Genomic DNA, 18267 nt, shown 5'->3' on the forward strand with positions numbered 1-18267 from the left:
CACTGTACAGTGACCCCCCGACACTGTACAGTGAACCCCCCACCCCCCAACACTGTACAGTGACACCCCAACACTGTACAGTGACCCCCACCAACACTGTACAGTGACCCCCACCAACACTGTACAGTGAACCCCCCCAACCCTCCGACACTGTACAGTGACCACCCCAACCCCCCGGCACTGTAGTGACCCCCCCCCCGGCACTGTACAGTGACCCCCAATCCCCCCCAACACTGTACAGTGACCCCCCCCCACCCCCACGCTCGCCCTGCCACTGTACAGTGACCCCCAATCCCCCTGACACTGTACAGTGACCCCCGACACTGTTCAGTGACACCCCAACACTGTACAGTGACCCCCACCAACACTGTACAGTGAACCCCCCCCAACCCTCCGACACTGTACAGTGACCACCCCAACCCCCCGGCACTGTAGTGACCCCCAATCCCCCCAACACTGTACAGTGGCCCCCCCCCCCCACACCCCCAGGCCCGCCCTGCCACTGTACAGTGACCTGACCACCCCACCCCCACGCCCGCCTGGGCACTGTACAGTCACCCCCCCCCGCACTGTACAGTGACCCCCCAACATTGTAGTGACCCCCCCAAACACTGTACAGTGACCCCCCCAAACACTGTACAGTGGCCCCCCAAACACTGTACAGTGACCTCCCCAACCCCCCAACACTGTACAGTGACCACCCCAACACTGTAGTGACCTCCCCAACCCCCCCAACACTGTACAGTGACCACCCCAACACTGTAGTGACCTCCCCAACCCCCCAACCCCCCCACACTGTACAGTGACCACCCCAGCACTGTAGTGACCTCCCCAACCCCCCCACACTGTACAGTGACCACCCCAGCACTGTAGTGACCCCCCCCACCACCTGCACTGTACAGTGATCCCCCACCTGCACTGTACCGTGACCCCCACCCCCCTGCACTGTACCGTGACCCCCCCACCACCTGCACTGTACAGTGAACCCCCCACCTGCACAGTACAGTAACCCCCACCCCCGCACTGTACTGTAACCCCCCCCAACCTGCACTGTACCGTGATCCCCCCCCGGCACTGTACAGTGACCCCCATCCACCACCCCCCCGCACTGTACAGTGATCCCCAGCATTGTACAGTGACCCACCCCCACCCCCTTGCACTGTACAGTGACCCCCGCCCCCTTGCACTGTACAGTGAACCCCCACCCCCCCTGCACTGTACAATGAACCCCCACACCCCCTGCACTGTACAGTGACCCCTCATCCCCCTCTGCACTGTACAGTGACCCCCACCCCCCTGCACTGTACAGTGACCCCACCACCCCCCTGCACTGTACAGTGACCCCCAACCCCCTGCACTGTACAGTGACTCCCCCGACACTGTACAGTGAACCCCCACCCCCCCGACACTGTACAGTGACCCCCACCAACACTGTACAGTGACCCCCACCAACACTGTACAGTGACCCCCCCAACCCTCCGACACTGTACAGTGACCCCCCACCCACCACTTGCACTGTACAGTGACCCCCCACCCCCCTTGCACTGTACAGTGACCACTAACCCCCCTTGCACTGTACAGTGACCCCCCCAACCCCCTGCACTGTACAGTGACCCCCACCCCCTGCACTGTACAGTGACCCCCCTCCCCCTGGTACTGTACAGTGACCCCCCCACCCCCTTGCAATGTACAGTGACCCTCCTGCACTGCACAGTGACCCCCACCCCCCCCAGGCACTGTATAGTGACCCCCCACCCTGGTACTGTACAGTGACCCCTGCACTGTACAGTGACCCCCCACCCCCCCTGCACCGTACAGTGAACCCCCACCACCCTTGCACTGTACAGTGACCTCCCCTTGCACTATACAGTGACACCCCACCCCCTTGCACTGTAGTGACCCCCCACCCCCCTTGCACTGTACGGTGACCCCCATGCCCCCTTGCACTGTACAGTGACCACCCACCCCCCATTGCACTGTACAGTGACCCCCACCCCCCTTGCACTGTACAGTGACCCTCCTGCACTGTACAGTGACCCCCACCCCTCCTTGCACTGTACAGTGACCCCCCACCCCCTGCACTGTAGTGACCCCCCCCCGCACTGCACAGCGACCCCCCCCACCACTGTACGGTGACCCCCCATCCCCCCAGCACTGTACAGTGACCCCCACACATCCCTGCACTGTAGTGACCCCCACACCCCCCTGCACTGTACAGTGACCCCCTCCACCACTGTACAGTGACCCTACACCCCCTGCACTGAACAGTGACCCCCTCCACCCCTGTACAGTGACCCCCCACCGGCACTGTACCGTGACCCCCACCCCCCTGCACTGTACCGTGACCCCCCCACCACCTGCACTGTACAGTGATCCCCCACCTGCACTGTACCGTGACCCCCCCACCACCTGCACTGTACAGTGAACCCCCCACCTGCACAGTACAGTAACCCCCACCCCCTGCACTGTACTGTGACCCCCCCCAACCTGCACTGTACCGTGATCCCCCCCCGGCACTGTACAGTGACCCACCCCCACCCCCTTGCACTGTACAGTGACCCCCGCCCCCTTGCACTGTACAGTGAACCCCCACCCCCCCTTGCACTGTACAATGAACCCCCACACCCCCTACACTGTACAGTGACCCCTCATCCCCCTCTGCACTGTACAGTGACCCCCACCCCCCCTGCACTGTACAGTGACCCCACCACCCCCTGCACTGTACAGTGACCCCCCACCCCCCTGCACTGTACAGTGAACCCCCCACCTGCACAGTACAGTAACCCCCACCCCCTGCACTGTACTGTAACCCCCCCAACCTGCACTGTACCGTGATCCCCCCCCGGCACTGTACAGTGACCCACCCCCACCCCCCTTGCACTGTACAGTGACCCCCGCCCCCTTGCACTGTACAGTGAACCCCCCCCCCCCCTTGCACTGTACAATGAACCCCCACACCCCCTACACTGTACAGTGACCCCTCATCCCCCTCTGCACTGTACAGTGACCCCCACCCCCCCTGCATTGTACAGTGACCCCACCACCCCCTGCACTGTACAGTGACCCCCCACCCCCCTGCACTGTACAGTGAACTCCCGACACTGTACAGTGAACCCCCCACCCCCCAACACTGTACAGTGACACCCCAACACTGTACAGTGACCCCCACCAACACTGTACAGTGACCCCCACCAACACTGTACAGTGAACCCCCTCAACCCTCCGACACTGTACAGTGACCACCCCAACCCCCCGGCACTGTAGTGACCCCCCCCCCCCCCGGCACTGTACAGTGACCCCCAATCCCCCCCAACACTGTACAGTGACCCCCCCCCACCCCCACGCTCGCCCTGCCACTGTACAGTGACCCCCAATCCCCCTGACACTGTACAGTGACCCCCGACACTGTTCAGTGACCCCCCGACACTGTACAATGAACCCCCACCCCCCGACACTGTACAGTGACACCCCAACACTGTACAGTGACCCCCACCAACACTGTACAGTGAACCCCCCCCCAACCCTCCGACACTGTACAGTGACCACCCCAACCCCCCGGCACTGTAGTGACCCCCAATCCCCCCCAACACTGTACAGTGACCCCCCCCCACACCCCCAGGCCCGCCCTGCCACTGTACAGTGACCTGACCACCCCACCCCCACGCCCGCCTGGGCACTGTACAGTCACCCCCCCCCGCACTGTACAGTGACCCCCCAACACTGTAGTGACCCCCCCAAACACTGTACAGTGACCCCCCCAACACTGTTCAGTGACCACCCCAACACTGTAGTGACCTCCCCAACCCCCCCAACACTGTACAGTGACCACCCCAACACTGTAGTGACCTCCCCAACCCCCCAACCCCCCCCACACTGTACAGTGACCACCCCAACACTGTAGTGACCTCCCCAACCCCCCCAACACTGTTCAGTGACCACCCCAACACTGTAGTGACCTCCCCAACCCCCCAACACTGTACAGTGACCACCCCAACACTGTAGTGACCCTCCCCAACCCCCCACCCCCCCACACTGTACAGTGACCACCCCAACACTGTAGTGACCTCCCCAACCCCCCAACACTGTTCAGTGACCACCCCAACACTGTAGTGACCTCCCCAACCCCCCAACACTGTACAGTGACCACCCCAACACTGTAGTGACCTCCCCCAACCCCCCAACCCCCCCACACTGTACAGTGACCACCCCAGCACTGTAGTGACCTCCCCCCCCCCCAAGGCCCGCCCGGGCACTGTACAGTCACCCCCCGCACTGTACAGTGACCACCCCAGGCCCTGCAGTGCCTCACTGGCTGAGGCTGAGGCCCCGCCCCTTTCTACCAGATTGTGTGGAGTTCCTGGTCAGCTGAGGAAAGGTGTCCAATGGGATGTGACTAATGGCGGCGGGTTTCCGGTGCGGGCTGTGAGTGTGTCCCGGTGACAGAGCGGCGGCACCGAGCTGCCAGCGGCGGTGACCCGGAGCGGAGAGCGGGGTCCAGCCGCCATCCCGCCCGGTGAGTGAGTGAGGGGGGCGGGGCGCCGCGGTCAGCTGACTCCCTCCCGGCCAATGGGCGGCCGCTAATGGCGGCGCTGCCCGGCTCGCGCTCGCTCGCTGCAGCCTCGGGCCCGGCCTCGCGCTCCCGCCGTTACCGTGGTTACCCGGCCCGGCCCGCAGCCTGAGCCCGCCGCAGGTGAGTGAGGGGGGAAGGCAGGCCCGGGGGGAGAGGCCCGCCCGGGGGGAGAGGCAGGCAGGCCCGGGGGGGAGGCAGGCCCGCCGGGGGGGGCCCAAACCAGGGCCTCGGCCGCACTGGCTCCTCATGGGCGGGAGAGGAGGAGCCGGGCCCGGCTGGGCCCACGGGCGGCCTCGAGTGGCCCTGGCGCCTCGCTCCCCCTGTCCCAGCTGGGCCTTGGCTGCACACTGCCCCTGATCCACCCGGGCAGCAGCAGCAGGGCCTCGGCCTGTCCAGGATGCCGAGGGCTCCCCCTCACAGTTGGAGTGAAGGCCCCGGGGCCTGTGCTGTACACTGGCTGCTGTGCACTGGCTGCTGGTTGAAGTTGTGCAGCAGGATCACTGCAGCTTTGTCCACACTGGGGGGGAGGCACAGGCAGGTAGTGGGCACCAGAAAAGTTAACTTCTTTTGGACTTTTGGTAGGTGCAGGAAATGGGGGCAACTTCAGCCCAAAAGATATTGCAATGCTTTAATAGGCTTATCTTTTTCAACATTTTTGTTAGAATCAGAAAGGCAAAATAGGGCGATGCTCTAACAAATTTGAGAAAGGAGTGTGCTAACCAGCATGCTATTTTAGTTCTACTGTACAAAGGCAGTGCTGTAAAGGAGTTCCTTAATTGTCACTCATTGTCCAGAATCCCCATCATAAATGTAAACACTTTACAGACTGGCACAATGGCAATGTTTTAAATCGGTATAGGATCAGAAATAGGTAATTCTTTCTATCAAGTCTGCTCTGCCATTCAAGAAATCATGACTGACCTGATATAATCCTCAACTCCGCTTTGCCAGCTTATCCCCATAACCCTTGATTTCCTCACTGATTAAAAATCTGTCTCTCTCAGCCTTGAACATACTTAACGACCCAACCTCTACAGCTCTCTGCGGTAAAGAAATCCACAGATTCACTACCCTCTGAGAGAAGAAATTCCTCCTCATGTTTAAATGAACAATCCAGCTCATATAATCGTGTAAGTGACTATGTTGATCTCTGGAGTCTTTTGGCAATGATTACATACGCTTGTCAAATTTCGAGTATATCAGCTGGAGACAGGTATTTTGGATTACTTTATGTAGCAAGTAGCTGCAATATTAATTGTTGAGCTGCTTTGTGTTTTTCCAGGTTGGGCTGAAGCTATAATTTCAGTTAGCTGCCAGATTATGGGTTGATTAATGGTCAAATCTGTTTTGTATTGTGATCTGGTTGTATTTGACTGACTTCACAAATGGAACTCGGGGCCCACTAGGTAAATTTACGTAGGTATGATATTGCATGTACAAGCTAGATTTAATTTCCAATCACTGCTTATCCAGATCAAGTTTGAGGCATTTCAGTTGGCTGTTAAAGCCTATCAGCAGATGGGCAACAGGAGTCAGTACTCTTGTGCTGCCAGTGACTTTTGCTAGACTTTGACTATGGGGAGAATTTGGCTCGATTGTAATGCCATGCATTCATACACCTGCCAGTGTCCACAATCTGAGGCAGGCATTAAGAATGCAGAATTTGGCAAGGTAGCAGAGGGTGCATAGAGCCCATGCAACAATTAACACCCTGAAGAGAGAGAGAAGGAAATCGAGGCAGGTGGGGGGGAACAAAAAGAGTTCTGCCAAACAACTTGCACCCATGATATATACCTGAATGGATGGTCCTACACAGACATGAATCTATTGCATCTTGTAGTCAGCTCTGTATTCATGACTTATTGTTTGTTCTGACTACAAATTCCAGAACTGAGTTCGTAACTTGTCCACAGAGATTTGTTTTTGAAGTAGTCATTCTTTTGCTCCCTCTACTTGATTGCCGTTCCCCTGCTTGGCCACAGTGCTTAAGTTTTCCATCTGTAGAGCTCTCCTGCTACTCTTGGCACACCTCAGGAGTCCTGTGTCCTGATTTCTGGAAGATTGGATTGGATTGGATTTGTTTATTGTCACGTGTACCGAGGTACAGTGAAAAGTATTTTTCTGCAAGCAGCTCAACAGATCATTGAGTACATGGGAAGAAAAGGGAATTAAACAAAATTCAAGAAAATACATAATAGGGCAACACAAGATATACAATGTAACTACATAAGCATGGGCATCGGATGACGCATACAGGGTGTAGTGTTAATGAGGTCAGTCAATAAGAGGGTAATTTAGGAGTCTGGTGACAGCGGGGAAGAAGCTGTTTTTGAGTCTGTTCGTGCGTGTTCTCAGACTTCTGTATCTTCTGCCCGATGGAAGAAGTTGGAAAAGTGAGTAAGCGGGTGGGAGGGATCCTTGATTATGCTGCCCGCTTTCCCCCGGCAGCGGGAGGTGTAGATGGAGTCCATGGATGGGAGGCAGGTTTGTGTGATGGACTGGGCTGTGTTCACGACTCTCTGAAGTTCCTTGCGGTCCTGGGCCGAGCAGTTGCCATACCAGGCTGTGATGCAGCCCGATTGGATGCTTTCTATAGTGCATCTGTAAAAGTTGGTAAGGGTTAATGTGGACATGCCGAATTTCCTTAGTTTCCTGAGGAAGTATAGGCGCTGTTGTGCTTTCTTGGTGATAGTGTCGACGTGAGTGGACCAGGACAGATTTTTGGTGATGTGCACCTCTAGGAATTTGAAACTGAAGATAGTCTCTGTTATTCCTGAAAATGTTTTTTGAGTTGGGAAAGGAACATGAGGCGCTTAGGGCAATGGATACAGGTGAATAAATGTCTGATCATCTTGTTGGAACCCATGTGATCAGATGTTTGCACTTTTTAAACATTTACCCTTGATCTTTAATGAACCTCTCTTCTCTTCCCGCCCTCTCACTAAGATATGTTTGTGTTCCGAAATGAACTCAGAGTCAACATGATATTGGGATTAATGTGGACTGCTGTAGGCGCTGAACCCAGTTGAAATATTTGAACTTTACTTCTAAATTTACCGTTAAAATCTTCAAATTTGGATGGTGCATATATGGTACTTTATATTTTTCCATCATCCACTATTATATTCTTCAGTTCTGCACAGGTGTTCTAGTGGAAGTAACTTAGACACTTATTAGGGGACATAAATGTTCTCTATTGAGTCTTGCCATCCAGATTGATAACTAAAGGACCAAAACGAAGGACACATAAAAGGCAATGACTGGAATTCAGTTGGAATTTGCATAGTTGAAATTTTATTCTCAGAAGTTCCACAGATGTGGTTTAGTTTAGGGAATTCTGCCATTAGATTGGACAATTGCAAATGTCACTCCCTTTATTTAAGAAAAAATAGAAAAGAAATAACAGACCTGTCAATGTAACATAGTTAAAAGGAGGTTCCTGGAATCCATCATCAGGGGTAGAGTGACTGAACACTTTGGCAAGTATGAGCTGATCAAAGAGAACATGAATTTGTCAAGGGAATCAATGTCTGGTGAATCTTGTTGATTTTCTTGAGATAGTCACTTGTATAGGGAGTTTCTATGGATGTTGTTCAGATATAAACTTCAAGATGGTATTTGATTAGATTCCCATACAAGAAATGATTAGGCTGGAGTATTTGTGTATAGCTTAGATGTCCATACCGAAGTGAAGATAGAAGTGGCGCAACAAAGGTTCACTGGTTTGATTTCTGCGATTAGATGGTTGATTGAATTGAGTGTGTGTGTCCAACCTTAAAGCTGATGAGTGATATAGTATGTTAGGACACAGTTAGGTTTTTGAAATGGAAGCAGAAAGTTAAGGAGAGATAGATTTAATGAGTGACCAAATCAGTGGTAAATGGAACTCAGTGCAGGAAAGCGTGTGGTCATCTGCTTTTTATCAAAGAAAGTTAAATCAGAATGTTTTCTTAATGGTACAAGGTGAGGAATGTGGGGGAGCAAAGAGATTTAGGTGCCCAAATGCACAAATCATTAAAAGTTTGAGGACAGGTACAAAACGTAATCGCAAAGGTATCCGAATGTTGACCTAAATCTCAAAAAGGCTGGAATACAGAGGTCTGGAAGTTGTGCTTCATTTTAGATAGAGAAATACAGCACAGAACAGGCCCTTCGGCCCACGATGTTGTGCCGAACTTTTGTCCTAGGTTAATCATAGAATTTTGGACACTGAGGGCAATTTTTCATGGCCAATGCACCCAACCTGCACATCTTTGGACTGTGGGAGGAAACCAGAGTACCCGGAGGAAACCCACGCACACACGGGGAGGATGTGCAGACTCCACACAGACAGCGACCCAAGTCGAAATCGAACTTGGGACCCTGGAGCTGTGAAGCAATTGTGCTATCCACAATGCTACCGTGCCCGTGCTGCCCTTAAGAAGAAGTTAATCTACACTCCATTATTCTACCCTAATCCATGTACCTATCGAATAGCCGCTTGAAGGTCCCTAACGTTTCCGACACAACTACTTCCACAGGCAGTGCATTCCATGCCCCCACTACTCTCTGGGTAAAGAACCTACCTCTGACATCCCCTCTATATCTTCCACCATTTATCTTAAATTTATGTCCCCTTGTAATGGTGTGTTCCACCCGGGGAAAAAGTCTCTGACTGTCTACTCTATCTATTCCCCTGATCATCTTATAAACCTCTATCAAGTCGCCCCTCATCCTTCTACGTTCTAATGAGAATAGGCCTAGCACCCTCAACCGTTCCTCGTCAGACCTACTCTCCATTCCAGGCAACATCCTGGTAAATCTCCTTTGCACCTTTTCCAAAGCTTCCACATCCTTCCTAAAATGAGGCGACCAGAACATAAGAACTAGGAGCAGGAGTCGGCCATCTGGCCCCTCGAGCCTGCTCCGCCATTCAATTAGATCATGGCTGATCTTTTGTGGACTCAGCTCCACTTTCCAGCCCGAACACCATAACCCTTAATCCCTTTATTCTTCAAAAAACTATCTATCTTTACCTTAAAAACATGTAATGAAGGAGCCTCAACTGCTTCACTGGGCAAGGAATTCCATAGATTCACAACCCTTTGGGTGAAGAAGTTCCTCCTAAACTCAGTCCGAACTGCACACAGTACTCCAAATGTGGCCTGACCAAGGTATTGTACAGCTGCATCATCACCTCACGGCTCTTAAATTCAATCCCTCTGCTAATGAACGCTAGCACACCATAGGCCTTCTTCACAGCTCTATCCACTTAAGTGACAACTTTCAAAGATCTATGAACATAGACCCCAAGATCTCTCTGCTCCTCCACATTGCCAAGAACCCTACTGTTAACCCTGTATTCCGCATTCATATTTGTCCTTCCAAAATGGACAACCTCACACTTGTCAGGGTTAAACTCCATCTGCCACTTCTCAGCCCAGCTCTGCATCCTATCTATGTCTCTTTGAAGCCGACAACAGCCCTCCTCACTATCCACAACTCCACCAATCTTCGTATCATCTGCAAATGTACTGACCCACCCTTCAACTCCCTCATCCAAGTCGTTAATGAAAATCACAAACAGCAGAGGACCCAGAACTGATCCCTGCGGTACGCCACTGATAACTGGGCTCCAGGCTGAATATTTGCCATCCACCACCACTCTCTGTCTTCTATCGGTTAGCCAGTTTGTTATCCAACTGGCCAAATTTCCCACTATCCCATGCCTCCTTACTTTCTGCACAAGCCTACAATGGGGAACCTTATCAAATGCCTTACTAAAATCCATGTACACTACATCCACTGCTTTACCTTCATCCACAGGCTTGGTCACCTCCTCAAAGAAGTCAATAAGACTTGTAAGGCAAGACCTACCCCTCACAAATCCGTACTGACTATCCCTAATCAAGCAGTGCCTTTCCAGATGCTCAGAAATCCTATCCCTCAGTACCCTTTCCATTACTTTGCCTACCACCGAAGTAAGACTAACTGGCCTGTAATTCCCAGGGTTATCCCTATTCCCTTTTTTGAACAGGGGCACGATATTCGCCACTCTCCAATCCTCTGGTACCACCCCTGTTGACAGCGAGGACGAAAAGATCATTGCCAACGGCTCTGCAATTTCATTTCTTGCTTCCCATAGAATCCTTGGATATATCCCGTCAGGCCTGGGGGACTTGTCTATCCTCAAGTTTTTCAAAACGCGCAACACATCTTCCTTCCTGACAAGTATCTCCTTGAGCTTATCAGTCTGTTTCACACTGTCCTCTCCAACAATATGGCCCCTCTCGTTTGTAAATACTGAAGAAAAATACTTGTTCAAGACCTCTCCTATCTCTTCAGACTCAATACACAATCTCCCGCTACTGTCCTTGATCGGACCTACCCTCGCTCTAGACATTCTCATATTTCTCACATATGTGTAAAAGACCCTGGGGTTTTCCTTGATCCTACCTGCCAAAGATTTTTCATGCCCTCTCTTAGCTCTCCTAATCCCTTTCTTCAGTTCCCTCCTTGCTATCTTGTATCGCTCCAGCGCCCTGTCTGAACCTTGTTTCTTCAACCTTACATAAGTCTCCTTCTTCCTCTTAACAAGACATTCAACCTCTCTTGTCAACCATGGTTCCCTCACTCGACCATCTCTTCTCTACCTGACAGGGACATACATATCAAAGACACGCAGTACCTGTTCCTTGAACAAGGTCCACGTTTCACTTGTGTCCTTCCCTGACAGCCTATGTTCCCAACTTCTGCACTTCAATTCTTGTCTGACAACATTGTATTTACCCTTCCCCCAATTATAAACCTTGCCCTGTTGCACGCACCTATCCCTCTCCATAACTAAAGTGAAAGTCACAGAATTGTGGTCACTACCTCCAAAATGCTCCCCCACTAACAAATCTATCACCTGCCCTGATTCATTACCAAGTACTAAATCCAATATGGCCTCCCCTCTGGTCGGACAATCTACATACTGTGTTAGAAAAAAGCTTCCTGGACACACTGCACAAACACTACCCCATCCAAACTATTTGATCTAAAGAATTTCCACTCAATGTTTGGGAAGTTGAAGTCACCCATGACTACTACCCTGTGACTTCTGCACCTTTCCAAAATCTGTTTTCCAATCTGTTCCTCCACATCTCTGCTGCTATTGGGGGGCCTATAGAAAACTCCCAACAAGGTGACTGCTCCTTTCCTATTTCTGACTTCAACCCATATTACCTCAGTAGGCAGACCCCCCTCGAACTGCCTTTCTGCAGCTGTTATACTATCTCTAATTAACAATACAATCCACCCCCATCTCTTTTACCATCCTCCCTAATCTTGTTGAAACATCTATAACCAGGGACCTCCAACAACCATTTCTGCCCCTCTTCTATCCAAGTTTCCGTGATGGCCACCACATCGTAGTCCCAAGTACCGATCCATGCCTTAAGTTCACCCACCTTATTCCTGATGCTTCTTGCGTTGAAGTATACCCACTTCAACCCATCTCCTTGCCTGCAAGTACTCTCCTTTGTCAGTGTTACCTTCCCCACTGCATCACTACGTACTTTGGTGTCCTGAATATCGGCTTCCTTAGTTGCTGGACTACATATCCGGTTCCCATTCCCCAGCCAAATTAGTTTAAACCCTCTGACTTTTTTTGGGCTGCTTGTTCAGTTTTGGGCACCACACCTCAGGAAAGATTGATTGGTCATGAAGGGCAAGCAGCACATATTCATCAGAATTCTACTGTAAACTGGAAGGCTTCCAAATGAGAACAGGTTGCACAAACGTGGCCCATGTTCCCTTGAATCTAAATGGCTGATGAATTATCTAATTGAGGAAACTCTGCTGCCCACATCCTAACTTGCACCAAGTCCCATTCGCCCATCACCCCATGGCTCACTAACCTACACTGGCCCCCTTTAAGCAATGCCTCAGTTTTAAAATTCTCATCTTTGTTTACTACACCTGCCATTGCCTTGCCCTGCTATCTCTAATCTACAACCCAACATCTATGTTGACGTTCCTTCAATTCTGGCATCTTGAACATCCTACATTTTAATCACTCCACCCTTGGTGACTTTGCTCGAGGCTCAAAGTGAATCCCCTCTCTTTCTTCCTTTAAGATGCTTTTGAAATCCACCTCTTTCAGAAAGCTTTTATTCATTATATCTCCTCGGTTTTAGATTTTGTTTGATAATGCTCCTTAGAACATTTAACTACATTAAAGATGCGGTGTAAATGCAAGTTTATAACTGAAGGATTGATAGAGGAGAGAGGGAACAAAATTATTTTTTCTAGTGGGAAATTCAAGTTGTTCAGGTGTGATGGCCGATGAAAGGGCTGTCCAGTGAGACAAGGTTGAAGAGAATGGGCCTATACACTCGAGTGTAGACGAATGGAAGATAATCTCAGAAAAATATAACATCCCGAGGGACGTGAAACAGTAGGTAAAGAACAAAGAAAAGTACAGCACAGGAACAGGCCCGTCGGCCCTCCAAGCCTGCGCCAACCATGCTGCCCGTCTCAATTAAAATCTTCTACGCTTCCGGGGTCCGTATCCCTCTATTCCCATCCTATTCATGTAATTGTCAAGATGCCCCTTAAACATTGCTATCGTCCCTGCTTCCACCACCACCTCCAGCAGCGAGTTCCAGGCACCCACCACCCTCTGTGTAAAAAAACTTGCCTCGTACAGCTTCTCTAAACCTTGCCCCACACACCATAAACTTATGCCCCCCAAGTAATTGACCCCTCTCCCTGGGACAACGTCTCTGACTATCCACTCTGACTGCCACTCATAATTTTGTAGACCTCTATCAGGTTGCCCCTCAACCTCCGTTATTCTAGTGAGAGCAAACCGAGTTTATTCAACCTCTCATCATAGCTAATGCCCTCCATACCAGGCAACATCCTGGTAAATCTCTTCTGCACCCTCTCTAAAGCCTCCACATCCTTCTGGTAGTGTGGCGACTAGAATTGAACACTATACTCCAAGTGTGGCCTAACTAAGGTTCTATACAGCTGCAACATGACTTGCCAATTTTTATACTCAATGCCCCGGCCAATGAAGGCAAGCCTGCCCGTATGCCTTCTTGACTACCTTCTCCACCTGTGTTGCCCCTTTCAGTGATCTGTGGACCTGTACACCTAGATCTCTCTGACTGTCAATGCTCTTGAGGGTTCTACCATTCACTGTACATTCCCTTCCTGTATTGGATCTTCCAAAATGCATTACTTCACATTTGTCCGGATTAAACTCCATCTGCCATCTCTCCGCCCAAGTCGCCAAAGAATCTAAATCCTGCTGTATCCTCTGACAGTCCTCATCGCTATCCGCAATTCCACCAAGCTTTGTGTCGTCCGCAAACTTTACTAATAAGACCAGTTACATTTTCCTCCAAGCACGGTAGCATAGTGGTTAGCACAATTGCTTCACAGCTCCAAGGTCCCAGGTTCGATTCCCGGCTTGGGTCACTGTCTGTGCGGGGTCTGCACGCTCTCCCCGTGTGTGCGTGGGTTTCCTCCAGGTTCTCCGGTTTCCTCCCACAGCCCAAAGATGTGCAGGTTAGGTGGATTGGCCATGCTAAATTGCCTTCAGTGTCCAAAATTGCCCTCAGTGTTGGGTGGGGATACTGGGTTATGGGGATAGGGCGGAGGTGTGGACTTGGGTGGGGTGCTCTTTCCAAGAGCCGGTGCAGACTCAATGGGCCGAATGGCCTCCTTCTGCACTGTAAATTCTGTGAATTCTATGAAATCTTTTTATATATATATATATATACTACGAACAGCAAAGGTCCCAGCACTGATCTCTGTGGAACACCACTAGTCACAGCCCTCCAATCAGAAAAGCACCCTTCCATTGCTACTCTCTGCCTTCTATGACGTAGCCAGTTCTGTACCCAGATGGTGAGTGGTTGTACCCCTGACAAGAGAGTCTAGGACTAGGGAGCAGGATCAATCATTTAACGTGCGAGGAGAAATTCCTTCAATCAAGGGTGGGATGCTCGGCAATTGAGTATAGTTGACGTTTAAAAAAAAAAGTTTTTAAAATCCCAATTAAGGGGCAATTTAGCATTGCCAAATTCATCACCCGGCACATTGTTGGGTTGTGGGAGTGAGACCCACGCAGATACAAGGAGATTATGCAAACTCCACACGGACAGTGACCTAGGGCTGGGATTGAAACCGGGTCCTCGGCGCCGTGAGGCAGCAATGTTAACCACTGTGCCACCATGCTGCCCGGAAATATTCAAAGTTGAGATAGACTTTTGGATTCTGACAGGAATCGAGCAGGATTGGGCAACAATGTGGAGTTGAGGTCCGGGTGCTCTGGTTTCTCCCAAGGTCACAAGGATGTGCAGGTTGGTGGATTGGCCATGCTAAATTGCCCCTGACTGTCCAAAGATGTGTAGGTTAGGTGGGGTTACGGGGATTAGACGGGGGAAGTTTGCCGAGAACTGGTGCAGTCTCAATGGGCTGAATGGCCTCCTGCACTGGAGGGATTCTATGAAATGTCAGCAAGATCTTATTAATTGGTACGAGCAGGAGTTAAGTATAGAGAGGGAATTCCAGAACTTGGGACTGAGGCAGCTGAAGGCACAGTGACCAGTGGTGGAGTAATTAAATTCCCCAAAATGCTGGAGACCATTACTGGAGCAGGTCTTTTTTTTAATTCATTCATGGGCTGTGGGCATCGCTGGCTGAGCCAGCATTTATTGTCCATCCCTAATTGCCCTTGAACTAAGTGGTTTGCTCGGCCATTTCTGAAGGCAGTTCAGAGTCAGCCACATTGCCGTGGCTCTGGAGTCAAAAGAAAGTCAGATAGGGTAGAAACGGCAGATTTCCTTTCCTTTTTTTTTATAAAATAATTTTTATTAAGATTTTCACAAAATATAAACAACAAAACAATATTAACAGAATAACCATTGTAAAAACCCAAGAACAACACCCACCCCCCTACAAAAGCAACTACTAAATTGAAAACAAAAAAAAAGGAAACAACAGAAAGGTAAGAGATAACACCCGCCATATCCCACAAACCCATGTACACACTTCTCCCCCCCCCCCCCCCCCCCAAACCCAATCCCCCCCCCCCTCCCCCGCAGGTTGCTGCTGCTGCTGCCGGCCTATTTCCCTACCGTTCCGCCAGGAAGTCCAGGAAAGGCTGCCACCGCCTAAAGAACCCCTGTACTGATCCCCTCAGGGCAAATTTCACCTTCTCCAATTTAATGAACCCCGCCATATCATTGATCCAGGCCTCCATGCTTGGGGGCCTCGCAGCCTTCCATTGAAGCAAGATCCACCGCCGGGCTACTAGGGACGTAAAGGCCAGGACACCGGCCTCTTTCGCCTCCTGCACTCCGGCTCCACTGCAACCCCAAAAATTGCGAGTCCCCAGCCTGGCTTGACCCTGGATCCCACCACCCTCGACACCGTCCTTGCTACCCCCTTCCAAAACTCCCCCAGCGCTGGGCATGCCCAAAACATATGGGCGTGGTTCGCTGGGCTCCCCGAGCACCTAGCACACCTGTCTTCGCCCCCGAAAAACCTGCTCATCCTCGTCCCAGTCATGTGGGGCCCTATGCAGCACCTTGAACTGTATGAGGCTAAGCCTCGCACAGGAAGAGGAGGAATTCACCCTGTCTAGGGCATCCGCCCACGTCCCCCCCTCAATCTCCTCACCCAGCTCCTCTTCCCATTTACCCTTCAGCTGCTCCACCGAGGCCTCGTCTACCTCCTGCATTACACGGTATATGTCCGAAATCCTCCCTCCTCGAACCCACACCCCCGAGAGCACCCTGTCCCGTACCCCACGTGGGGGCAGCAGAGGGAACCCCTCCACCTGCCGCCTTGCAAACGCCCTAACCTGCATGTACCTAAACATGTTCCCCGGGGGGAGCCCAAACTTCCCCTCTAACTGCCCCAAGCTCGCGAACCTCCCCTCCACAAACAGGTCCCTCAACCTCCTAACCCCTGCCCTGTGCCAGCCCAGGAATCCGCCATCAATGCTCCCTGGAACAAACCGATGGTTTCCCCGTATCGGGGACTCCCATCGAGCCCCCCACCTCTCCCCTATGCCGTCTCCATTGCCCTCAAATTTTGAGGGTAGCCGCCACCACCGGGCTCCTGGTATACCTCGTTAGAGGGAGCGGCAACAGCGCCGTTACCAGCGCCTTCAGGCTCGTGCCCACGCAGGACGCCATCTCCATCCTCTTCCATGCTGCCCCTTCCCCGTCCATTACCCACTTACGTACCATCGATGCGTTGGCAGCCCAATAGTACCCACAGAGGTTGGGCAGCGCCAGCCCCCCCTATCCCTGCCCCGTTCCAAGAACACCCTTCTCACCCTCGGAGTCCCATGCGCCCACACAAATCCCGTAATGCTCCTGTTAACTCTCCTAAAAAAGGCCTTCGGGATAAGGATTGGAAGGCACTGGAACAGGAACAAAAACCTCGGGAGCACCGTCATCTTGACGGACTGCACCCTGCCCGCCAGCGACAGTGGCAACATATCCCACCTTTTGAACTCCTCCTCCATCTGCTCCACCAACCTTGTGAGGTTGAGCTTGTGCAGGGCTCCCCAGCTCCTAGCTACCTGGACTCCTAGGTACCTGAAGCTTCTCCCTGCATGCTTCAGTGGGAGCCTACCAATCCCCTCCTCCTGATCCCCCGGGTGCACCACAAACAACTCACTCTTGCCCAGGTTGAGCTTATACCCAGAGAAGCCCCCAAATTCGCTGAGAATCCTCATCACCTCCGGCATCCCCCCCCACCGGGTCTGCCACATACAGCAACAGGTCGTCCGCATAAAGCGACACTCGATGCTCCTCCCCACCCCGCACCAGGCCCCTCCAGTTCCCTGACTCCCTCAACGCCATGGCCAGGGGCTCAATTGCCAACGCAAAGAGCAAGGGGGACAGGGGACACCCCTGTCTCGTCCCCCGGTACAGCTGAAAGTACTCCGACCACCTCCTATTCGTGGCTACACTCGCCATCGGGGCCTCATAAAGCAACCTCACCCAACGAACAAACCCCTCCCCAAACCCAAACCTTTCCAACACCTCCCACAGATACCCCCACTCAACCCTATCAAAGGCCTTCTCCGCATCTAATGCCACCACTATCTCCGCCTCCCCTTCCATGGCCGGCATCATAATGACGTTGAGGAGCCTTCGTATGTTGGTATTCAACTGCCTTCCCTTCACAAACCCCGTCTGGTCCTCGTGAATGACCCCCGGCACACAATCCTCTTCTTGTGGCCAAGATCTTTGCCAGCAGCTTGCCGTCTACATTTAGCAGCGAGATCGGCCTATATGACCCACACTGCAGAGGGTCCTTGTTCCGCTTAAGGATCAAGGAAATCAGCGCCTGTGACATAGCTGGGGGCAAAGCGCCCCCCCCCCCCCCCCCCCCCCCCCGCCTCGTTAAAGGTCCGAACCAACAGGGGGCCCAGCAGGTCCGCATACATTTTATAAAACTCGGCCGGAATCCCATCCGGCCCCGGCGCCTTCCCCGACTGCATGCTCTCTATCCCTTTAACCAGCTCAATCGGCGCCCCCAGTCCCTCCACCTGCCCCTCCTCCACCCTCGGAAATCGCAGCTTGTCCAAGAAGATGGAATGGAAATCGGATGGAAATCAACTCCCCTCTAATCACCGCCTTCAATGCCTCCCAGACCATCCCCACTTGGACCTCCCCGTTATCGTTGGCCTCAAGGTACCT

General features: G+C 52.1%; 1 protein-coding gene across 1 annotated transcript in view; it reads left to right on the plus strand.

Annotated features, from left to right (window-relative positions):
• Nucleotides 1–4569: 4569 nt before the first annotated feature.
• The window catches only part of zc3h18 (zinc finger CCCH-type containing 18), a 233947-nt gene continuing 220249 nt past the window's right edge, over nt 4570–18267 (plus strand). The window contains 1 exon segment of the mRNA XM_038806172.1: nt 4570–4690. The gene's annotated coding sequence lies outside the window, so the exon portion shown is untranslated.

This window comes from Scyliorhinus canicula, chromosome 9, assembly GCF_902713615.1.
Source record: "Scyliorhinus canicula chromosome 9, sScyCan1.1, whole genome shotgun sequence".
In the NCBI taxonomy this organism is placed as follows: domain Eukaryota; kingdom Metazoa; phylum Chordata; class Chondrichthyes; order Carcharhiniformes; family Scyliorhinidae; genus Scyliorhinus; species Scyliorhinus canicula.